The sequence below is a fragment of the Bubalus bubalis genome, chromosome 16 (genome assembly GCF_019923935.1).
Source record: "Bubalus bubalis isolate 160015118507 breed Murrah chromosome 16, NDDB_SH_1, whole genome shotgun sequence".
NCBI lineage: Eukaryota > Metazoa > Chordata > Mammalia > Artiodactyla > Bovidae > Bubalus > Bubalus bubalis.
Window position 1 is genome coordinate 17034635 of NC_059172.1, and position 25698 is coordinate 17060332.

Genomic DNA, 25698 nt, shown 5'->3' on the forward strand with positions numbered 1-25698 from the left:
GAGTACATCATGAGAAACGCTGGGCTGGAGGAAGCACAAGCTGGAATCAAGATTGCCAGGAGAAATATCAATAACCTCAGATACGCAGATGACACCACCCTTATGGCAGAAAGTGAAGAGGAACACAAAAGCCTCTTGATGAAGGTGAAAGAGGAGAGTGAAAAAGTTGGCTTAAAACTCAACATTCAGAAAACGATGATCATGGCACCTGGTCCCATCACTTCATGGGAAATAGATGGGGAAACAGTGGAAGCAGTGTCAGACTTTATTTTTCTGGACTCCAAAATCACTGCAGATGGTGATTGCAGCCATGAAATTAAAAGACATTTACTCCTTGGAAGGAAATTTATGACCAACCTAGATAGCATATTCAAAAGCAGAGACATTACTTTGCCAACAAATGTCCATCTAGTCAAGGCTATGGTTTTTCCTGTGGTCATGTATGGATGTGACAGTTGGACTGTGAAGAAGGCTGAGCACTGAAGAATTGATGCTTTTGAACTGTGGTGTTGGAGAAGACTCTTGAAAGTCCCTTGGACTGCAAGGAGATCCAACCAGTCCATTCTGAAGGAGATCAGTCCTGGGTGTTCATTGGAAGGGCTGATGCTGAAGCTGAAACTCCAGTACTTTGGCCACCTCATGCGAAGAGTTGACTCATTGGAAAAGACCCTGATGCTGGGAGGGATTGGGGGCAGGAGGAGACAGGGACAACAGAGGATGAGATGGCTGGATGGCATCACCGACTCAATGGACGTGAGTCTGAGTGAACTCCGGGAGTTGGTGATGGACAGGGAGGCCTGGCGTGCTGTGATTCATGGGGTCGCAAAGAGTCGGACACAACTGAGCGACTGAATTGAAATAAACAGCACAGAAAACAATACAAAAACTGGATGGCATTTTGTAATTTAAAAAAGAAAATAAAAAGTACAGGGAAAATTGCCAAAACTTAGTTAAGTCTTCAAGGTTTCATATTTTTCACAGAAAAACAAAGCAAAACAAAACTTTACTAGGGACAACATGGAGGCCAGGAACTTTCCATTATAAATTCCTAAACTGTCTTCATGTACTTGTAAAGGGGTTATTTGTATTTTTAGACTTTTTCTTTAATCAGAAAACCCACACTATAAAAATTAGGCTATTCCTAAATACCCACTCTCAGTTACCCTAGATAACCCTGAATTGCTCATTTTAGAACATCATTGTTAATATGGTATAATGATTTCTCCTGTATAGTTAAGTGGTAAAGAAAATGGGATATGGTGTCACAAAGACTTCTGTTTATATCATGTATATAGAAGTTTGATCTTAAGTGAGTTTCATGTTCTCAATTTAAATTTATTTGCCACTAAAAATATGGTTGATAATGCCTATATTTCATGGCTGTTTTAAGGTTAAATAAAGTGCTTTAAAGGTATTGGTTTCTTCCACTTCTTCAAACCTCAGCATCTTAGTCAAGGCCATTTTGTGTCAAAGGAATGAAGCTCATTTAAACTAGTTTAGGCATAAAATGCAGAGAAGACAATGGCACCCCACTCCAGTACTCTTACCTGGAAAGTCTCATGGACAGAAGAGCCTGGAGGACTGCAGTCCATGGGGTCGCTGAAGGTAGGATATGACTGAAAGACTTCACTTTCATGCATTGGAGAAGGAAATGGCAACTCACTCCAGTGTTCTTGCCTGGAGAATCTCAGGGACGAGGGAGCCTGGTGGGCTGCATCTATGGGGTTGCACAGAGTCAGACATAACTGAAGTGACTTGGCAGCAGGCGTAAAATGAAAATTGTTGAAAATATATTCTGCAAATTCATTCCAAGTAAAAGATAATTAACTAGGTGTCAAGATGGGTGGTAAGAATAAAGAGTAAGCTATCAAGAGCCCACGCAGTTATTTTAAAAGTGTCTTTTCTCTACTGCCAAATGGGTACTTAACCTATTTCTCTACCTCACTTTTTAAAAAATCAAATGTAATTGACTTAAGATGCTTTGTTAGTTTCAGGTGTACAGAGAGTGTTATGTATTTTTTCAGATTACTTTATATTTCAGGTTATTACAAAATATTGAATACTGTTCCCTGTGCTACATAGTAAATCCCTATTGCTCATTCATTTTATATATAACAGTGTGTATCTGTTCACCCCAATTTTACTAATTTATACACCCCTCCCTTTTCCAATTGGTAACCATCAGTGTATTTTCTATATGTGTGAATCTGTCTCTCTGCTATTAGTAGAATCATTTGTATTTTACTTCCACATATGAATGATATTTTGTTGAGTTGCTAAGTCATGTCTGATTCTTTGTGACCCATGGACTGCCACACTACAGGCTTCTCTGCCTTTCCTTTCCTATGTCCCAGAGTTTGCTCAGATTCATGTCCATTTACTCAGTGATGCTATCTAACCATCTCATCCTCTGCCAAGCTTTTCTTTATTTTCCTTCACTCTTTTCCAGCATCAGGGTCTTTTCCAATTAGCCAGTTCTTTGCATAAGGTGGCCAGAGTACTGGAGCTTGAGCTTGAGCTTGAGCATCAGTCCTTCCAGTGAATATTCAGGGTTGATTTCTTTTAGGATTGACCGGTTTGATCTCCTTGCAGTCCAGGGAATTTCAAGAGTCTTCTCAAGCATCACAATTCAAAGCATCAATTCTTTGGCGCTCAGCCTTCCTTATGGTCCAACTCTCACATCCGTAAATGACTACTGGAAAAACCAAAGCTTTGACTTTATGACCTTTGTCGGCATAGTGATGTCTCCTTTTTTATATGCTATCTAGTTTTATTGGAGAAGGCAATGGCACCCCACTCCAGTACTCTTGCCTGGAAAATCCCATGGACAGAGGAGCCTGGTAGGCTGCAGTCCATGGGGTCGCTAAGAGTCGGACACGACTGAGCGACTTCACTTTCACTTTTCACTTTCATGCATTGGAGAAGGAAATGGCAACACACTCCAGTGTTCTTGCCTGGAGAATCCCAGGGACGGGGAAGCCTGGTGGGCTGCCATCTATGGGGTCACACAGAGTCGGACACGACTGAGGTGACTTAGCAGCAGTAGCAGCAGCAGTTTTGTTATAGCTTTCCTTCCAAGGAGCAAATGTCTTTTGATTTCATGGCTGCAGTCACTATCCACAGTGATATTGGTGTCCAAGGGGGGGGGGGGGGCGGGAATCTGTCACTGCTTCCATTTTTAACCCTTATATTTGCCATGAAGTGAGTCCCCTGGACTGCAAGGAGATCCAACCAGTCCATTCTGAAGGAGATCAGCCCTGGGATTTCTTTGGAAGGAATGATGCTAAAGCTGAAACTCCAGTACTTTGGCCACCTCATGCAAAGAGTTGACTCATTGGAAAAGACCCTGATGCTGGGAGGGATTGGGGGCAGGAGGAGAAGGGGACGACAGAGGATGAGATGGCTGGATGGCATCACTGATTCGATGGACGTGAGTCTGAGTGAACTCTGGGAGTTGATGAGGGACAGGGAGGCCTGGCGTGCTGTGATTCATGGGGTCGCAGAGTCGGATACGACTAAGCAACTGAACTGAACTGATGTGACTAGATGCTATGATCTTAGTTTTTAGAATGTTGAGTTTCAAGGGAGCTTTTTCACTCTCCTGTTTCAACCACATCAAGAAGCTCCTTAGTTATTCTCCACTTTCTGCCATTACAGTGGTACTGCCTGCACATCAAAGGTTGTTGATATTTTTGCCCAGTCTTGATTCCAACTTGTGATTTGTCCAACCTGCCTTTTTGCATGATGTACTATGCATATATTTTAAATAAACATGGTGACATTATACAGCCTTCATGTACTCCTTTCACAATTTTGAACCAGTCAGTTGTTCCATGTCTGGTTCAAACTGTTGATTCTTGACCCACATACAGGTTCCTCAGGTGACAGATAAGGTGATCTGGTACTCCCATCTCTTTAAGAATTTTTCATAGTCAAAGGCTTTAGTGTAATCAATGAAGCGAAGTACATGTTTTTTCTGGAATTCCCATGTTTTTTCTATGATCCAACAGATGTTGGCAACTTGATCTCTGGTTCCTCTCCCTTATCCAAACTCAGCTTGTACATCTGGAAGTTCTGGATTCAAGTACTGGTGAAGCCTAACTGGAAGGATTCTGAGCATTACTTTGTTAGCACATGAAATGAGCACAACTGTATGATAGTTTGAATATTCATTGATATTGCCCTTCTTTAGAAATGGAATGAAAATTGACCTTTTCCAGTCCTGTGGCCATGGCTGAGTTTTCCAAATTTGCTGGCATATTGAGTGCAGCACTTTAACAGCATCATCTTTTAGGACTTTAAGTTTCTCAGCTGGAATACTGTCAAACTCCACTAGATTTGTTCATAGTAATGCTTCCTAGGGCCCACTTGACTACCCTTTCCAGGATGTCCATTTCTAGGTGAGTGACCACAACATCATGATTACCCTGGTCATTAAGATCTTTTTTATATAATTCTTCTATGTATTTTTGCCACCTCTTCTTAATCATTTCTGCTTCTCTTAGGTCCTTACTATTTCTGTTCTTTATTATGTCTTTCCTTGCATGAAATTTTCCCTTGATATCTCCAATTTTCTTGAAGAAATCTCTAGTCTTTCCTAATCTATTATTTTCATCTATTTCTTTGTTTTGTTTGTTTAAGAAAGCTTTATTATCTCTCCTTATTCTCTAGAACTCTGCATTCATTTGGGTGTATCTATTGCTTTCTGCCTTGCCTCTCACTTGTTTTCTTTCCTCATTTATTTGTAAAACCTCCTCAGACAACCACTCTGCCTTCTTGTATTTCTTTTTCATTGGGATAGTTTTGGTCACTGCTTCATGTACAATTTTAAAAACTTCCATCCATAATTCTTCAAGCACTCTGTCTACCAGATCTCATATCTTGAATCTATTCATCACCTCCACTGTATAATCTTAAGAGTGTTGATTTAGGTCATACCTTAATGGCCTACTGGTTTTAACTACTTGCGTCAAGTTAAGCTAGAAATTTCAATATATGAATGATATCATATGTCTTTCTCTGTCTGATTTACCTCACCTAGTATGATAGTCTTGAGGTCCATCCATGGTGCTGCAAATGACAATATTTCACTCTCATTATGGCAGAGTAGTATTCCATTATATATATACACCACAACTTTTCTATCCCATCAACAACCAGTCCACATTTATGTTGCTTCTATGTCTTGGTTTTATAAATAGTATTGCTATGAATATTGGGCTTTGCTGGTGGCTTGGCTGGTAAAGAATTCTCCTGCAATGTGGGAGAACTGGTTTCAATACCTGGGGTGGGAAGGTCCCCTGAAGAAGATAATGGCTACCCACTCCAGTATTCCGGCCTGGAGAATTCCATGGACCATATAGTCCATGGGGTCGCAAAGAGTCATTGTGGTCCATATATGTTTTTGAAATAGAATTTTCAACTTTTTGGATACACACCCAGGAGTGGGATTTCTGGATCATATGGTAACTCTATTTTTTTTTTTTTTTTTTAAGGAACCTCCATACTGTTTCCCATAGTGGTTGTACCAATTTATATTCTTCAAACAGTGCAGGAACATTCTTTTTTCTCCACTCATTCTCCAACATTTAATATTTGTGTTTTTTTATTATAGCCATTTTGACCAGTGTGAGGTGTTACCTCACTCATTGTGGTTTTGATATGTATTTTTCTCATAATTCGCAATGTTGAGCCTCTTTTCTTAAGCTTGTTGGCCATCTATATATATTCTTTAGAGAAATGTCTGTTTAGGTCTTCTCATTTTTTGATTGGGTTATTTGTGTGTGGGAGGGTTGATATTAAGTTGTATGAGCCATTTTCTATTTCACATTTTATTATTGTTTCTTTTTAAATTAGAGAATAATTACTTAGCATACCTGCCAGAGACTCTTAGAGGGCACAAACAAAACCCTGTGTGCTCTAGGACCCAAGGGAAAGGAGCAGTGACCCCCACAAGAGACTGAACCAGACCTGCCTATGAGTGTTTGAGGGTCTCCTGCACAGGTGTGTGTCAGCAGTGGCCTGCCACAGGGACAGAGGCACTGGCAGCAGCAATCTTGGGAGGTGCAGCTTGTTGGCAATTAAGTCCTCTTATGGTAGGTTGCCATTAACCCTACCTTAGAGATGTGGACTGGGCAATCCACAAACTGGAGAATAGTAATACCAAAGAAGTTCTCACACTGTTGTGAAGGATCTAGGCTCCATATCAGACTTCCCAACCTGGGGATCTGGCGAAGAGACTGGGAATCCCCAGCGAATTTGACTTTGAAGATTAGGATTTGATTGCAGAAATTCCACAGGGCTGGAAGAAACAGAGACTCATTAAGGGCACAAACAAAACTTTATGCACGCCAGGACCCATGGGAAAGGAGCAATGACCCCACAAGGAGCTGAACCAGACCTGCCTATGAGTGTCTGGGAGTCTCCTGCAGAGGTGTGGGTCAGTAGTGGCCTGTCGTGTGGAAGGGGCACTGGCAGCAGCAGTCCTGAATGGTGCAGCCTGTTGGCATAAGTCCTCTTGGAGGAGGTTGCCATTAGCCCTACCATAGATACTGCAGACTCCCAGACTGAGCCACCTTAAGCCAAGCAACTAATTAGGCAGGGAGCACAGACCCACCCATGGGCAGAAAATTGGATTAAAGATTTACTGAGTATGGCCCTGCAGGCTTCCATGGTAGCTTATAAGGTAAAGAATCAGCCTGCAATGCAGAAGACCCAGTTTTCATCCCCATATCGGGGAGATCCCCTGGAGAAGGGACTGGCTACACACTCCAGTATTCTTGCGTGGAGAATTCCATGGACAGAGGAGCCTAGTGGGCTACAGTTCATGGGATCACAAGGCCCTACCCACCAGAGCAAGACCCAGTTTTCCCCACAGCCGGTCCCTCCTATCAGGAAGCTTGCTCTAGCCTTTTTTCCTCATCCATCAGTGGGCAGAGAGAAGCAGCAAGAACTACAATCCCATGGCCTCCAAATAGAAAAACACTATGACATAAAACTAACCAAAATGATCACATAGACCCCCACCTTGTGTAATTCAACAAAACTATGAGCCATGCCATGTAAAGCTGCACAAGATGGACAGGTCATGGTGGAGAGTTCTGACAAAATGTGGTGTACTGGAGAAAGGAATGGCAAACCACTTCAGTATCTTGTCTTGAGAACTCCATGAACAATATGAAAGGCAAAAAGATATGACACTGAAAATGAGCCCTGCAGGTTGGTAGGTGTTCAGTATGCTATGGAGAAATAGCTCCAGAAAGAATGAAGTAGCTGAGCCAAAGTGGAAAAGAACCCCATTTATGGATGTGTCTGGTGGTGAACATAAAGTCCAGTGCTATGAAAGAACAATATTGTATAGGAACCTGGAATGTTAGGTCCATGAATCAAGGTAAATTGGATGTGGTCAAACAGGAGATGGCAAGAGTGAACATCAACATTTTAGGAATCATTTTAGACCTAATCTAAAATGGATGGGAGTGGGTGAATTTAATTCAGATGACCATTATATCTACTACTGTGGACAAGAATTCCTTGGAAGAAATGGAGTTGCCCTCATAGTCAACCAAAGAGTCCAAAATGCAGTACTTGAGTGCAATCTCATAAACAACAGAATCATCTTGGTTCATTTCCAAGGCAAACCATTCACACAGTAATTAAGTCTGTGCCCCAACTACTAATGCCAAAGAAGTTGAAGTCGAATGGTTCTATGAAGACCTACAACACCTTCTAGATCTAATGCCAAAAAAAAGATGTCCTTTTCATCATGAAAATTGGAATGCAAAAGTAGGAATTCAAGGATACCTGGAGTAACAGGCTAATTTGAACTGTACAAAAAAAAAAAAAAAAGTAAGGCAAAAATTAAGAGTTTTACCAAGAGAACACCCTGGCCATAGCAAATGCCCTCTTCCAACAACACAAGAGATGGTTGTAAATATCAGTTCAGTTTACTCAGTCGTGTCCAACTCTTTGGACTCCATTGACTGCAGCACACCAGGCTTCCCTGTCCATCGCCAACTCCCAGAGCTTACTCAAGCTCATGTCCATTGAGTCAATGATGCCATCCAGCCATCTCACCCTCTGTCATCCCCTTCTCCTCCCACCTTCAATCTTTCCCATCATTGAGGTCTTTTCCAATAAATCAGTTCTTTGCATCAGGTGGCCAAAGTATTGGAGTTTCAGCTTCAACATCAGTCCTTCCAATGAATATTCAGAACTAATTTTTTTTTTAGGATTGACTGGTTTGATCTCCTTGCAGTTCAAGGGACTCTCAAAAGTCTTCTCCAACAATACAACTTAAAAGCATTAATTCTAAACATGGACATCACCAAATGGTCCATACTGAAATCATTGATTATATTCTTTGCAGCTGAAAATGTAGAAGCTCTATACATGCAGTAAAAGCCAGACCTGGAGCTGACTGTGGCTCAGATCATGAGCTCATTATTGCAAAATTCAGACGTAAATTTAAAAAAGAAGGGAAAACCACTAAGCCTTTCAGGTATGACCTAAATCAAATACCTTATGATTATACAGTGGAAGTGAGAAGTCAGTTCAAGGGATTGCATCTGATGGAATGCCTGAAGAACTATGGATGGAGACTCATAGCATTATACAGGAGGTAGTGACCAAAATCATCCCAAAGAAAAAGAAATGCAAGTAGGCAAAGTCGTTGTCTGAGGAGGCCTTACAAATAGCAGAGAACAGAAGAGAAACAAAAGGCAAAGGAGAAGAGGAAAGATATAACCAACAGAATGCAAAGTTTTAAAAGAATAGCAAAGAGATATAAGAAAGCCTTCTTAAATGAATAGTGCAAAGTAATAGAGGAAAACAATAGAATGGGAAAGACTAGAGATCACCTCAAGATAATTAGAGGTACCAAAGGAACATTTCATGCAAAGATGGGCACAATAAAGGATAGAAATGGTATGGACTTAGCAGAAACAGAAAAGATTAAAAAGAGGTGGCAAGAATACACAGAACTATCCAAAAAAAGGTCTTAATGACCTGGATAATCATGATGGTGTGGTCCCTCACCTAGAGGCACACATGCTCTAGTGTGTCTTGAAGTCTTAGACATACTTAGGAAGTGTGTCTTGTGTCTAACTGCAAACAAAGCCAGTGGAGGTGTTGGAATTCTATCTGAGCTACTTAAAATCCTAAAAGATGATGCTGTGAAAGTGCTGTCCTCAATATGCCAGCAAATTTGGAAAACTCAGGAGTGGCTACAGAATTGGAAAAGGTCAGTTTTCATTCCATTCCCAAAGAAGGACATTGTCAATGAATGTTGAAAGTACTGAACAATTGCACTCATTTTTTGTGCTAGCAAGGTAATGCTCAAAATCCTTCAGGCTAGGCTTCAGCAGTACATAAACCAAGAAGTTCCAGATGTACAACCTGAATTTTGAAAAGGTAGAAAAACCAGAGATCAAATTGCCAACATCCTATGGATCACAGAAAAAGGAAGGGAATTCCCAAAATACATGTACTACTGCATCATTGACTGCACTAAAGCCTTTGACTATGTGGATCACAATAAACTCTGGAAAATTCTTAAAGAGATGAGAATACCAGAGCACCTTACCTGCCTACTGAGAAACCTGTGTGCAGGTCAAGTAGCAAATAGTGAGAACCAGTCATGAATGGACTGGTTCAAAATTGGGAAAGGAGTATATCAAGGCTATATATTGTCACTGTGCTTATTTAACTTATGTGCAGAGTACATCATGCAAAATTCCAGGCTGGACAATTCACAAACTGGGACGATGATTGCTAGAAAAAAAGCAATAACCTCAGACATGCAGATGATACCACCCTAGTGGCATAAATTTAAGTGGAGGTAAAGAACTTGCTTATGAAGGTGAAAGAGGGCAGTGAAAAAGCTGGCTTAAAATTTATCATTCAGAAAACTAAGATCATGGCATCTGGTCCCATCACTGCATGTGTGGAAAATTGATGGGGAAAAAAATGGAAACAATGGCAGATTTTATTATCTTGGGCTCCAAAATCACTGGGGATGGTAACTGCAGCCATGAAATTTAAAGATGCTTGCTCCTTGGAAGAAAAGTTATGACAAAGTTTGACAGCAATATTAAAAAGCAGAGACATCATTTTGCCTCACAGTCCTGTATAGTCAAAACTTTGATTTTTCCAATAGTCATGTATGAATGTGAAAGTTGTGCCATAAAGAAGGCTGAGCACTGAAGAATTAATGCTTTTGAACTGTGGTGCTGGAGAAGACTCTTCAGAGTTCCTTGGACAGCAAGATCAAATCAGTCAACCCGAAAGGAAATCGACCCTGAATATTCACTGGAAGGACTGATGCTGAAAGGGCAGGAGAAGGGGGCAACAGAAGATGAGCTGGCTGGATGTCCTTATTGACTAAATTGACATAAGTTTGAGCAAACTGCGGGAGATAGTGCAGGACAGGGAAGTCTGGTGTACGCATGTCATGGGGTCACAAATTGTTGGACACAACTGAGTGACTGAACAACAACAACAAATTGTTTAACAATTGATTTTAATTGTGGTGGTTTTTCCATACATGAACATGAATTGGTCATAGGTATACATATGTCCCCTCCCTCTTGAACAACCCTCCCACCATCCTCTCCATCTCACCTCTCCAGGTTGTCATAGAGCTTCACCTTTGGGTTCCCTGTGTCTTACATCAGACTCCTACTGGCTTTCTGTTTTACATATAGTAATGTATATTTTTAATACTATTCTCTCAAATTATCCCCTCAAACTTCCCCCACTGTGTCCAAAATTCTATTCTTTATGTCTGTCTCTCCTTTGTTGCCCTGTAAATAGAATCATCAATACTATCTTTCTAGATTTCATTTATGTGTGTTACTGTAAGATATTTGTCTCTTTCTGACTTACTACACTGTATGTAATAGGCTCTAGGTTCATCCACCTCATTAGAGCTGACCCAAATGAGTTACTTTCTATAGCTGAGTAATATACCATTGTGTATATGTACTACAACTTCTTCATCCAGTCATCTGTCGATGGACATCTAGGTTGCTTCCATGTCAACCTATTGTAAATAGTAAATTTAGTGTTGCAGTAAGCATTGAGGTACCTGTGACTTTTACAATTATGGTTTAGTCAGGGTATAGGCCCAGTAGTGGGATTCATGGGTTATGGTATTTTTATTCCTAGTTTTTTAAGGAATCTCTATACTGTTCTCCATAATTGACCATATTATGGTCATTCTGACCAATGCAAGATGATCCCTCATTGAATCTTTTTTATTTTTTAATTTATTCCTGTATTTTAAATGAAACAAAGATGAATATTTTTAATGATAAAAGGTGAAATTCACAAAGAAGATAGACATCATAAGCCATTAGACACCTAACAACAAAGATATATAAAGGAAAAACCAGAAGAAATATAAGGTCAAAGAAAAAATATATAATCATAGTGATTCATGTTAACATTTCTCTAAGAATATTTTAAGTGCAGAAAAAATAAGACTAGGAGCCTCTTAAATGATATCATTAATAATATAATAGATTTATATTTAATGAATTTATATTATTTTTTTTATTTTTTTCTTTTTTTTTAAATTTTATTTTTAAACTTTACATAATTGTATTAGTTTTGCCAAATATCAAAATGAATCTGCCACAGGTATACATGTTCTTATATCCTACACAAATATGTTTGAAATTTTTCACCTCATATTTGTTTTTAGACATCCATATGACATTTAGAGAAACTGGCAAAAAGATAAACATTACTAAATTTCAAAAAGTGGAATCTTTTTTTGTGAATAATTCAGTTATACACATATATAAATTATTTTCTATTATAGTTTATTATACGATATTGGCTCTCATTCCCTGTGTTATTCAGTAAATCTTTGTTGCTTGTTGGATATCTATTTTTTAAATTATAAATCTAGTATTCTGTTGAGTATGCTAAGTCAAACAAGTAGAATAAAAATTTTTTAGTTATAAATTTTTTAAGCAAAAATTCATGTTTTCAAATATATATATTATGCATATTATTTTTATATGTGTATACAAAACCTTTTCTACTACACCTAGTAAAGTCTCAAGAAAAAAAATTTTTAAAAAAAAAAGATGGAGAAACTGGAAAACATAAACTAAATGCAATGGGAGCCCTGAATATGAAATAGAAAAAGTGAACCATCCATGGGATTCTCCAGACAAGAATACTGGAGTAGGTTGCCATTTCCTTCTCCAGGGGATCTTCTTGACCCAGGGATCAAACCCAGGTCTCCTGCATTGCAGGCAGATGCTTTATCCTCTGAGCCACCAGAGAGGTCTAAACCAAACTAGATAATAGTAAGGTTCTCACACAGTCCAGTTGTTTTTAAACATGACTGCTCATTAGAAAAACATCTGGAGCTCTGCCAGGAAAAAAGCAATACCTGGGCATTTATAGTTTTCTAAAAATTCCAAGATAATTCTGATATGTGTATGGGTTTTAAAAATGATTACAGATTTTTCTATTAAATGTTATTTTTGGTGATAACGATTTCTATTATTTTTCTGTTGACCAATCATGATACAATGGTATTGTGCTCAGTCATGTCCAACTCTTTGCAAACCCATGAAATGTAGCCCACCAGTCTTCTCTGTCCATGGGATTTTCCAGACAAGAATATCAGAATGGGTTGCCATTTTCTTTTCCAAAACAGTAGAGTTAAGTGAGTAATAATTACATAATCATACCAGTGAAAGATGTTTATCAGTTTACAAAATTAATAACCAACAAAAAAATAGAAGATAATTGTAATTGCAAGCCATAATGGGAACATGATTAACCTTACAATATAAAATAATTACATGTAATTTGGGGGAAGGGAGTCAAGCAGAGTGATGTGGTAAGTGAAAGTGCATACATGAGCATGTCTTTTGTTTGGTGCATTTTATCCAGTTACATTTAAGGTAATTAACAATATGTAATTATTGCGGAAAATTCTTCAAGAGATGGGAATACCAGACGACCTGACCTGCCCCTTGAGAAACCTGTATGCAGGTCAGGAAGCAACAGTTAGAACTGGACATGGAACAACAAACTGGTTCCAAATAGGAAAAGGAGTACGTCAAGGCTATATACTGTCACCCTGCTTATTTAACTTCCATGCAGAGTACATCATGAGAAACGCTGGGCTGGAAGAAGCACAAGCTGGAATCAAGATTGCCAGGAGAAATATCAATAACCTCAGATATGCAGATGACACCACCCTTATGGCAGAAAGTGAAGAGGAACTCAAAAGCCTCTTGATGAAAGTGAAGGAGGAGAGTGAAAAAGTTGGCTTAAAGCTCAACATTCAGAAAATGAAGATCATGGCATCTGGTCCCATCACTACATGGCAAATAGATGGGGAAACAGTGGAAACAGTGCCAGACTTTATCTTTTGGGGCTCCAAAATCACTGCAGATGGTGATTGCAGCCATGAAATTAAAACATGCTTACTCCTTGGAAGGACAGTTATGACCAACCAAGATAGCATATTGAAAAGCAGAGACATTACTTTGCCAACAAAGGTCCGTCTAGTCAAGGCTATGGCTTTTCCAGTGGTTACGTATGGGTGTGAGAGTTGGACTGTGAAGAAAGTTGAGTGCCAAAGAATTGATGCTTTTGAACTGTGGTGTTGGAGAAAACTCTTGAGAGTCCCTTGTACTGCAAGGAGATCCAACCAGTCCATTCTAAAGGAGATCAGTCCTGGGTGTTCTTCGGAAGGAATGATGCTAAAACTGAAACTCCAGTACTTTGGCCACCTCATACGAAGATTTGACTCATTGGAAAAGACTCTGATGCTGGGAGGGATTGGGGGCAGGACGAAAAGGGGACGACAGGGGATAAGATGGCTGGATGGCCTTACTGACTCAATGGATGTGAGTTTGAGTGAACTCCGGGAGTTGGTGATGGACAGGGAAACCTGGCGTGCTGCAATTCATGGGGTCGCAAAGAGTCTAACACAACTGAGTGACTGAACTGAACAATATGTATGGGAGAAGGCAACGGCACCCTACTTCAGTACTCTTGCCTGGAAAATGCCATGGATAGAGGAGACTGGTAGGCTGTAGTCAATGGGGTCGGGAAGAGTCGGACACGACTGAGTGACTTCACTTTCAATTTTCATTTTCATTCATTGGAGAAGGAAATGGAAACCCACTCCAGTGTTCTTGCGTGGAGAATCCCAGGGACAGAGGAGCCTGGTGGGCTGCCGTCTCTGGGGTCGCACAGAGTTGGACACAACTGAAGTGACTTAGCAGCAGCAGCATGATCCTATTACCGTTTTCTTAATTGTTTTGGGTTTATTTTCTGTAGGTAGGTCTTTTCCATCTCTTGTCTTCTGCCTATAGAATTTCCTTCAGCCTTTGTTGTAAAGCTGGTTTGGTGTTGCTGAATTCTTTTAACTTTTGCTTGTCTGGAAAGCCTTTGATTTCACCATTAAATCTGAAGGAGAGTCTGGCTGGGTAAAGTATTCTTGGTTGTAGGTTCTTCCCTACAACTTTAAATATATCATTCCATTCCCTTCTGGCTTGTAGAGTTTCTGGTGAGAAATCAGCTGTTAGCCTGCAGGGAGTTCCCTTGTATGTTATTTGTTGTTTTTCCCTTGTTGCTTTTGATATTTTATCTCTGTCTTTAATTTCTGTCAGTTTGATTACTATGTGTCTCAGTGTGTTCTTCCTTGGATTTGTCCTTCCTGGGCCTATCTGTGCTTTCTGGACTTGGTTGATTATTTCCTTTCCCATGTTAAGGAAGTTTTCAGCTATTATCTCTTCAAATATTTTCTCAGATACTTTCTTTCTCTTCTCCTCCTGGGACCCCCTATAACGAAAATATTTGTGCTCTTAATGTCCCAGAGGTCTGTTAGGCTGTCTTCATTTCTTTTCATTCTTTTTTCTATATTCTGCTCTGTAGCAGTGATTTCCACCATCTGTCCTCCAGGTCATTTATCCGTTCTTCTGCATCAGTTTTTCTGCTGTGGATTCCTCCTCGAGTATTATTCAACTCTGCTTGTTTGTTCTTTAGTTCTTTTAGGTCTTTGGTAAACATTTCTTGCATCTTCTCAATCTTTGTCTCCATTTTTTTTCTGAGATCCTGAATCATCTTCACTAACAATATTCTGAATTCTTTTTCTGGAAGATTGCTATCTCCACTTCATTTAGTTATTTTTCTGGGGATTTATCTTGTCTCTTCATCTGGGAAGTAACTTTCTGCATTTTCAGGCTGATTAACTTTTTCTGTAATGTGGTTGTTGTTGTTGTCACTGTGGGATTGTGGTTCTTTTTGCTTCTTCTGTCTGCTCTCTGATGGAGGAGGCTAAGATGCTGTGTAAGCTTCCTGATGCGAGGGACTGGTGGTGGGAAAAACTGGATCTTGCTCTGGTGAGCAGGGCTTTGCTCAGTAAAGCTGTAATCCAATTATCTGTTGATGGGTGTGGTTGCTCCCTCCCTGGTAGTTGTTTGGTCTGAGATGATAGAGCCCTTGGATCTATGGTCTCTATGGTGGGGCTAATGGTAACCTCCAAGAGGGTTTGTGCCAAGGGGATCTTCCTAGACTGCTGCTGCCAGTGCCCCTCTCCCTGTGGTGAGGCCCTGCCTACCCATGCCTTCACAGAAGACCCTGTAACACTAGCTGGTAGTTTTGGTTCACTCTCCTGTGGAGCCACTGCTCCTTTCCTCTGAGTCTTGGTGTGTGCAAGGTTTTATTTGTGCCCTCCTAGACTGGAGTCTCTGTTTATCCCCATTCTGTGGAAATCTTGTCATCCAATCCTGCTGGCCTTGAAGGTCAGATTCCCTGAGGATTCCCAGTCCTTTTGTCCGCTACCCACTCTGGGAAGCCTGACATGAAGTTCAGAACCTTCACAACAGGGAGAGAATGTCTTTGGTTTTATTGTTTTCCAGTTTATAGGTCACCCATCTGGCAGGTATGGGATTTGATTTTATCATGCTTGTGCCCATTTTACCATCTCTCTGTGGCTGCTTCTGTCTTTGGACATGGTGTATCTTTTTTTGGTAGGTTCCAGTGTCAGGCTATCGACTGTTGTTCAATAGCTAGTTGTGATTTTGGTGCTCTTCTGGGAGGAGATGATCAATACTTCATTGTAGTTTTGATTTGCATTTCTTAAATAATGAGAGATTTTGAGCATTTTTCATGTGTTCCTTAGCCATCTGGCTGTCTTCTTTGGAAAAATGTCTGTTTCGGTCTTTTGCCCTAATTTTCTGATTGGGTTGTTTGTTTTCCTGGTATTGAGCTGCATGAGCTGCTTGTATATTTTGGAGATTAATTCTTTGTCAGTTGTTTTGTTTACTATTATTTTCTCCCATTCTGAGGCTGTCTTTTCACCTTGCTTCCTTATATAGTTTCCTTCATTGTGCAGGAGCTTTTAAGTTTAATTTGGTCCCATTTGTTTATTTTTGGCTTTATTTCCATTACTCTAAGAGTTGGGTCATAGAGGATCTTGCTGTGATTTATGTCATAGAGTGTTCTGCCTATGTTTTCCTCTAAGCTTTTTATAGTTTCTGATCTTATGTTTAGGTCTTGAATCCATTTTGAATTTATTTTGTGTATGGTGTTAGGAAGTGTTCAAATAGCATTCTTTTACACGTAGTTGACCAGTTTTTCCAGCACCACTTGTTGAAGAAACTGTCTTTTCTCCATTGTATATTGTTGCCTCCTTTGTCAAAACTAAGATGTCCATAGGTGTGTGGATTTATCTCTGGGCTTTCTATCTTGTTCCATTGGTCTATATTTCTGTTTTTTGTGTCAGTATCATACTATCCTGATGCTGTAGCTTTTTAGCATAGTCTGAAGTCAGGAAGGTTAATTCCTCCTGTTCCAGTCTTCCTCAAGATTGCTTTGGCTGTTCGGGGTCTTTTGTGTTTCCATACAAATTATGAAGTTATTTGTTCTAGTTCTGTGGAAAATACCATTTGAAGTTTGATAAGTATTGCATTAAATCTATACATTGCTTTGGGTAGTATAGTCATTTTCACTGCATTGCTTCTTCTAATCCAAGAGAAAGGTACATCTCTCCATATGTTTGTGTCATCTTTGATTTCTTTCACAAATGTCTTATAATTTTGTGCATACAAGTCTTTTGTCTTTATTCCTAAGTATCTTATTCTTTTTGTTGCAGTGGTAAATAGGATTGTTTCCTTAATTTCACTTTCTGATTTTTCATTGTTAGTGTATAGGAATGCAAAGTATTTTTGTGTATTAATTTTATATCCTGTATATATTTACTATATTCATTGATTAGCTCTAGCAATTTTCTGGTGGCATCTTTAAGCTTTTCTATGTAGAGAATTATATCAGCTGCAAACAGTTTTACTTATTTTCTAATCTAGATTCCTTTTCTTTCTTTCTTTTTTTTTTTTTTTCCTGATTGCTCTGACTAGGACTTGCAAAACTATGTTGAATACTAGTGCTTACAGTGAGCACCCTTGTCTTATTCCTAATTTTAGAGAAAATGCTTTCAGTTTTTCACCATTGAGGATAATGTTTGCTGTGGCTTTGTCATATATGGATTTTATTATGTTGAGGTATGTCTACTTTCTGGAGAGTTTTTTTTTATCAAAAATGGTTGTTGAATGTTGTCAAAAGTTTTTGCATCTTTTGAAATGATCATATGGTTTTTATCTTTCAATTTGTTCATTTAGTGTATCACATTGGTTGATTTATGTTCATTGAAGAATCCTTGCATCCCTGGGATAAAGCCCACTTGAACATGATGTATGATTTCTTTAAAGTGTTGTTGGATTCTGTTTGCTAGAATTTTGTTGAGGGATTTTGCATCTGTGTTCATCAGATATTGGCTTGTAATTTTCTTTTTTTGTGGGATCTTTGTCTGGTTTTGGTATCAGGATAATGGTGGCCTCATAGAATGAGTTTGGGAGTTTTCCTTCCTCTGCAATTTTCTGGAAGAGTTTGAGCAAGATATGTATTAGCTCTTCTCAAAACTTTTGGTAGAATTTAACTGTGAAACCATCTGCCCCTCGGCTTTTGTTTGTTGAAAGATTTTTTATTACAGTTGATTTCTGTTCTTGTGATTTACCTGTTCATGTTTTATATTTCTTCCTTGTTTAGTTTTGGAAGGTTATACTTTTTTAGGAATTTGTCTATTTCTTCCTGTCCATTTTATTGGCATAGAGTTGCTCATAGTAATCTCTTATGATCCTTTTTATTTCTGTGTTGTCTGTTGTAACTTCTCCCTTTTTGTTTCTTATTTTATTGATTTGACTCTTCTTTTTTTTCTTGATGAGTCTGGTCAACAGTTTGTCGATTTTACTTATCTTCTCAAAGAACCAGCTTTTTAGTTTAATTGATCTTTACTATAGCCTCCTTCATTTCTTTTTCTTTTATTTCTGCTCTGGTCTTCATGATGTCTTTCCTTCTACTAATTTTTTTTTCTTCTTTATTTTTCTAGTTGCTTTAGGTGTAAAGTTAGGTTGTTTATTTGATGTCTCTCTTGTTTCTTGAGGTAGGCTTGTATTGTTATAAACTTTTAGCCCTGCTTTTATTGTGTGGCTCAGATGGTAAAGAAACTGCAATACAGGAGACCCCTGTTTGATTCCTGGGTCAGGAAGATCCCCTGGAGAAGGAAATGGAAAACCACTCCAATATTCTCACCTGGAAAATCCTATGGACAGAGAAGCCTGGAAGGCTACAATCCATAGGGTTGCAAAGAATCAGATACTACTAAGTGACTAACATACATTTTGGTTGTCCTGTTTTCATTGTCATCTGTTTCCAGGTTTATTTTTATTTCCTTTTTTATGTTTTCAGTGACCTGTTGGTTATTCGAAAGGGTATTGTTTAGCCTCCATGTGTTTGTGTTTTTTATAGTTTCTTTTTCCCTGTAGTTGACATCTAATTTACAGACTTGTGATCACAAAAGATGCTTGAAATGATTTCAGTTTTTTAAATTTATCAAGGCTTGATTTGTTGCTCAGGATGTGATCTATCCTGGAAAATGTTCCATGTGCACTTGAGAAAAAGTGAAATATGTTGTTTTGGGATGGCATGCCCTATAGATATCAATTAAGTCCAATTGGTCCAGTTAGCATGCCAGTCTAATTTATCATTTAAAGCTTGTGCTTCCATATTAATTTTCTGTCTTGATGATATGTCCATTGGTGTGAATGGGGTATTAAAGCCCCCCACTATTATTGTCTTACTGTCATTTCCTCTTTAATAGTCATAAGCATTTCCCTTATGTATTGAGGAGCTCCTATGTTAGGTGCATATGAATTTATAATTGTTATGTCTCCTTCTTAGATCAATCCCTTGATCATTAAGTAGTGTTCTTCTTTGTCTCTTATAACCATCTTTCTTTTAAAGTCTATTTTATTGGATATGAGTATTGCTACTCCCACTTACTTTTGAGTCCTGTTTGCATGGAATATCTCTTTCTAATCCCTCACTTTTAGTCTGTATGTGTCCCTTGGGTTGAGGTGGTTCTCTTGTAAACAGCATAGACAGGGGTCTTGTTTTTGTATCCATTCAGCCATTCTGTCTCTTGGTTGGAGCATTTAACCCATTTAAGGTAATTATTGATAAGTATGATCATGTTACCATTTACTTTATTGTTTTGAGTTTGTTTTTATATACCTTTTCTGTATTTCCTGTTTATATGCTTTTCTGTGTTTCTCTAGAGAAGTTTCTTTAGCATTTTTTTGAAGAACTGGTTTTCTATTTGTCCTTTGAATCTGAATGAGATACTTGTTAGATAGGGCAATCTTGGTTGTATGTTTTTCCCTTTCATCACTTTAAATATATTCTGTCATTCCCTTCTGGTCTGTAGAGTTTCTGTTGAAAAATCAGTTGTTAGCCTTATGGGGATCCCCTTGTATTTATTAGTTGCTTTTCCCTTGCTGCTTTTAGTACTTGTTCTTTGTGTTTAATTTTTGTTAATTTGATTAATGTGTGTCTTGGCATGTTTCTATTTCAGTTTATCCTGTATAGGGCTCTCTGGGTTTCCATGACTTGGTTGGCTATTTTTTCCCCATTTTAATCAAGTTTTTTACTATAATCTTCTCAAATATTTTCTGATGCCCTTTCATCTTTTTCTTCTGGGACACTTATGATTCAGATGTTTGGGTGCTTAACGTTGTCCCAGAGGTCTCTGAGGCTGTCCTCATTTCTTTCTTTTTTTTTTTTTTTCTGCTCTGCTTCAGTTATTTCCACCATTCTATCTTCCAGTTGTCTTTTCCTTTCGTCCACCTTGTTTAGTTTGTTCTTTGTTCCCTCCAGTATATTTTAAATCTAATTTCTCGCATGTTTATTAAAGATTGTTTATTCTTCTAGGTCTTTGTTAAATGCTTTTTGCATCTTCTCAATCTATGCTGCTGCTGCTAAGTCACTTCAGTCGTGTCCGACTCTGCGCGACCCCATAGACAGTAAGCCCACCAGGCTCCCCCATTCCTGGGATTCTCCAGGCAAGAACACTGGAGTGGGTTGCCATTTCCTTCTCCAATGCATGAAAGTGAAAAGTGAAAGTGAAGTCGCTCAGTCGTGTCTGACTCTTAGCGACCCCGTGGACTGCAGCCTACCAGGCTCCTCCGTCCATGGGATTTTCCCGGCAAGAGTACTGGAGTGGGGTGCCATCGCCTTCTCTGTTCTCAATCTATGCCTCCAGTCTATTTATCCATTCCTCCATTTTTTTTTTTCAAGACTTTGGATCATTTTTCTGTCATTATTCTGAATTCTCTTTCAAGTAGACTCTGCTTTGCTTCCTCGTTTGTTTGGTCTGGTGGGGTTTTACCATATTTCCTCGCCTGCTGCATATTTTTCTGTCTTTTCATTGTATTTAGTTTACTGTGGAGTCTGACCTGTGGGTGTGGCAGGATGGACCAACGCCTTGTGAAGGTTTCCTGGTTGGAGGTCATGTGTCTGTGCTCTCGTGGGTGGAGCTGGATTTCGTCTCTCTAAAGGGAAGTGCCATGTCCAGTGGTGGGTTTTGGGGTGTCTGTGGTTTTGATATGGCTTGGGCAGCCTGTCTGCTCATGTGCAGGGCTGTGTTCCTGTTTTGCTGAAGAATTGGCATGGTGTATTTGAGCATTGTGTTTTGCTGGACTTTAGGTGGATTTGGTTTTAGTGCTGAGATGGAGGCCTTTGGGAGGGCTCTCACCTATTAATGTTCTCTAGGGTTTTGTCATTCTCTGGTGGATCAGTCTTGAGCGCAGTTCTCCCACTTCAGGGGTTCAGGCCCAACCCCTGCTGTAACAACAAGACCTCACAAGCCACACAACACAGATGAAAAATCCCCAAGACTTCTGGTGAAGGCAACATTCAATAGCCCAAAACCCCCAGTGAGACTTACACCAAAGTCCACTAATATTCCTAGGAAGGTCTCTAGACCTGTTGTAGGCAGTGTGGGATCAGATCACTCTCAGATCTGCCTTATTCCAGCTTGTAATGCTCATAAAGTTCACAGTTTTCCCTGAAGTTCACAGTCTATTCCCTATCCATATACTAGGGGGCAAAGGCCTAGGCTCATTCAGGGCTCATTCCAGCCCACTCTTTTGGGCTGGAAAGATGGGAAAATATGGCAGCCACAATTGTGATGTACTGGGGAGTACCTGCCAGAGATGTTATCACATCTAGAGACCTGCCAGATATAATAGTCTGAGGCAGGTCATGAGTTCTTCCAGAGAAAATGACCCCAGGTCGTGGATCCCTGAGAAGTACTAAGCTGTTTAACCTCCAAGTAAGGTTCAGACAGTAATCTGTGCCTGCCCACAGCCTGGTGGTAGCTGCCACCTCTGGGGTCGGGACTGCATCAGCAGTGTTTTGTCCACTGCCTCAGGCACCCTCCCCAACTTTGACAGTGGCAGTCACATCTAATTGCACACCTGTGTCAAAGTAGCCCTCTCAGCGGTATCCTCACAGCTTTCAACCTCTGATCTCTCCCTGGGATCTGTGCCAGAGACTGCGCACCCTGCCCCTGCCCTCTCTTGCAGGTGGAGGCCAGTGAGCTGCCTCAGCTCTACTCCATGCAGATGGAGGCTTGCTAGCCCCTTCTTAGCTAAAAGTGCCATCTGGCAGTGACTTTTGTGGTGAATTTTCTTGTCCTCTGAGCACCCACTGTTCTACTCCACCTGAAAGTTCCACAGACCCCAGCCTCACCTGTGAGGGGGTTTCCTAATGTGTGGAAACTTCCCCTTTCACAACACCCTCAGAACCCAGGTCCCTGTCCTGAAATCCTTTGTCTCTTTTTATATCTTTATCTTTTGCCCTACCTCCTTCCAAGGATATTGGCTTTCCTTTTGGGGAAGTTTGGGGTCTTCTGCTCTCATTCAGAAGTTTTTCTGTAGGAATTGTTCCATATTCTGATAAATTTTTGATGTATTTGTGGAGAAGCAGGTGATCTCCACATTTTACTCCTCCTCCATCTTCTTCTGTCTCTGTATGAGCCATTTTATATTTTGAAAATTAATCCCTTGTTGGTCACATGCATTCCAAATATGTTCCCCCAGTCTGTAGGTTATCTTTTCATTAAATTGATGGTTTCCCTTGCTGTGTTAAAGGTTTTAAGTTTGATTAGATCCCACTTGTTTATTTTTGCTTTTCTTTTTTTTTTTTTTTTGCCTTTGGATTCTGATCTAAGAAAATGTTGCTACCATTTATATCAAAGATAATTTTGCCTATGTTCTTTCTAGGAGTTTTAGGCCTCATGTTTAGGTCTTTGAAACATTTTGAGTTTATTTTTGTGTATGGTGTGAGGAAGTATACTAAAGTCATTGATTTGTATGTCACTCTCCAGCTTTCCCCAACACCACTTGCCAGAGACTGTTTTTTTTTTTTTTTTAAATTCTATATTCTCACCTCCTTTGTCAAAGATTAACTGACCGTCAGTGTGTGGATTTATTTCTGGGCTCTCTATTCTGTTCCACTGATCCATATATCTGTTTTTGTGCCAATTCAATTTTGATTACTGTAGCTTTGTAGTATTACCTGAAGTCTGGGAGGGTTATGTCTCAACCGTTGTCCTTTTTCCTCAGGATTGCTTTTGCAGTTCTGCGTCTTTGTGATTGCATATAAATATTAGGGTTATTTATTCTAGTTCTATGAAAAAGATCAGTAATTTGATAGGGATCACATTAAATCTGTAGATTGCTTTCAGTAGTATGGCCATTTTAGTAACAGTAATTCTTTTAATCAAAGAGCATGAGATATCTTTCTATTTCTTTGAATATTCTTCACTTTCCCTTATCAGTGTTTTATACTTTTCAATGTATAGATCTTTCACTTCCTTGGTTAAGTATATCTTCAGGTATTATTTTTTAAGCAATTTTAAGCAAGATTTTACTTTCTTACTGATATTTCATTGTTGTGTAAACAAATGCAACATACTTCTGTATATCAATTTTGTATTCTACTACCTTGTATATGCAGGTCAGGAAGCAACAGTTAGAACTGGACATGGAACAATAGACTAATTCCAAGTAGGAAAAGGAGTATGTTATGGCTGTATATTGTCATCCTGCTTATTTAACTTATATGCATAGTACATCATGAGAAACACTGGGCTGGAGAAAGCACAGCTCGAATCAAGACCACTGGGAGAAATATCAATAACCTCAGATATGCAGATGACACCACCCTTATAGAAGAAAGTGAAGAGGAACTAAAAAGCCTCTTGATGAAAGGGAAAGTGGAGAGTGAAAAAGTTGGCTTAAAGCTCAACATTCAGAAAACGAAGATCATGGCATCCGGTCCCATCACTTCATGGGAAATAGATGGGGAAACAGTGGAAACAGTGTCAGACTTTATCTTTTTGGGCTCCAAAATCACTGCAGATGGTGATTGCAGCCATGAAATTAAAAGACGCTTACTCCTTGGAAGGAAATTTATGACCAACCTAGATAGCATATTCAAAAGCAGAGACATTACTTTGCCAATAAAGGTCCGTCTAGTCAAGGCTATGGTTTTTCCAGTGGTATGTATGGATGAGAGAGTTGGACTGTGAAGAAAGCTGAATGCCCAAGAATTGATGCTTTTGAACTGTGGTGTTGGAGAAGACTCTTGAGAGTCCCTTGGACTGCAAGGAAATCCAATCATTCCATCCTAAAGGAAATCAGTCCTGAGTGTTCTTTGGAAGGAATGATGCTAAGGCTGAAACTCCAGTACTTTGGCCACCTCATGCAAAGAGTTGACTCATTGGAAAAGACTCTGATGCTGGGAGAGATTGGGGGCAGGAGGAGAAGGGGACGACAGAGGATGAGATGGCTGGATGGCATCACCGACTTGATGGACATGAGTTGGGTAAACTTCAGGAGCTGGTGATGGACAGGGAGGCCTGGCGTGCTGTGATTCTTGGGGTCACAAAGAGTTGGACACGACTGAGTGACTGAACTGAACTGAACCTTGTTGAATTCATTTATTCTAATAGTTTCTTTTAGGATTTTTTAGGCATATTTAGGATTTTCTGTATAGAATCCCATCTTCTGCAGTAATGACAGTGTTACATCTTCCCTTCCAATTGAATACCTTTTTTTCCTTTTTTTTCGTTGTCTGATTGTTGAATAGAAGTCGTGAGAATGGACATCCTTGCCTTGTTCCAGAATTTAGTAGGAAGGCTTTCACCTTTTCAGCATTGACTATTATGTTGGCTATGGGCTTATCCTAAATGTTGAGATATTTTCCCCCATAGCCACTTTGGTGGGAGTTTTTATCATGAATGGATGTTGAATTGTATCAAATGGTTTTTCTGTATCTGTTGAGATAATCATGTGTTTTTTTTGGTCTTTTCTTTCAATACTGAGGTGTATCACATTGATTTTGCATATGTTGAACCAACCTTGTAACCTTGGAAGGAATACAACTTGAGCATGGTGTATGATCCTTTTTCATATTGTTGGATTCAACTGGCTAAATGTTTGTTGAGGATTTTTGCATCTGTATTTCATTAAAGATATTGGCCTGTAATTCTTTTGTAGTATCTTTGTCTGGATTTGGTATCAAGGTGATGGTGGCTTCATGGCATAACTTTGGGAATGTTCCCATCTCTTCTATCTTTTGAAAAAGTTTAGGAAGGACATGTATAAGTTCTTTATATGTTTAGTACAAATCCCAAGTGAAGCCATCGAGTCTTGGACTTTTGTTTGCAGGGTGTTTTATTATTACTATTACAGATTATATTTCACTTCTAGTGATTGGTGAGTTCAAATTATCTGCTTCTTGACTCAATTTTGGCAGATTGCATGTTTCTAGAAACATGACTGTTTCTTCTAGGTTGCCCAATTTGTTGGCATGTAACTGTTCATACTTTTTGATGATTTCTTTGTACTTCTGTGTTATTGGTTGTTATTTCTCTCTTTTATTTCTTATTTGCTTTATTTGGGTCCTCTCTGTTTTCTTGGTTAACCTGGGTAGAGGTGTGTCACTTTTGTTTATCCTTTCAAAAAACTAACTCTTGGTCTTATTGAACTTTTATGCTGTTATTTTGATCTCTATTTTATTTCATTTCTGATCTTTATTATTTCCTTCTTCTACTGACTTTAGGCATTGCTTGTTCTTTTTTTCATAATTCTTTTAGGTTATAGGTTAGTTATTTATTTGAGATTTTTCTTTTTACTTGAGGAAGGATTGTATTGCTCTGAACTTCCCTTCTAGAGCTGCTTTTGCTGCACCCCCATAGGTTTTTTGGTTTTTTGTTTTGTTTTTTTTTTTTTTTAAGGCTGTGTTTTCATTGTAATT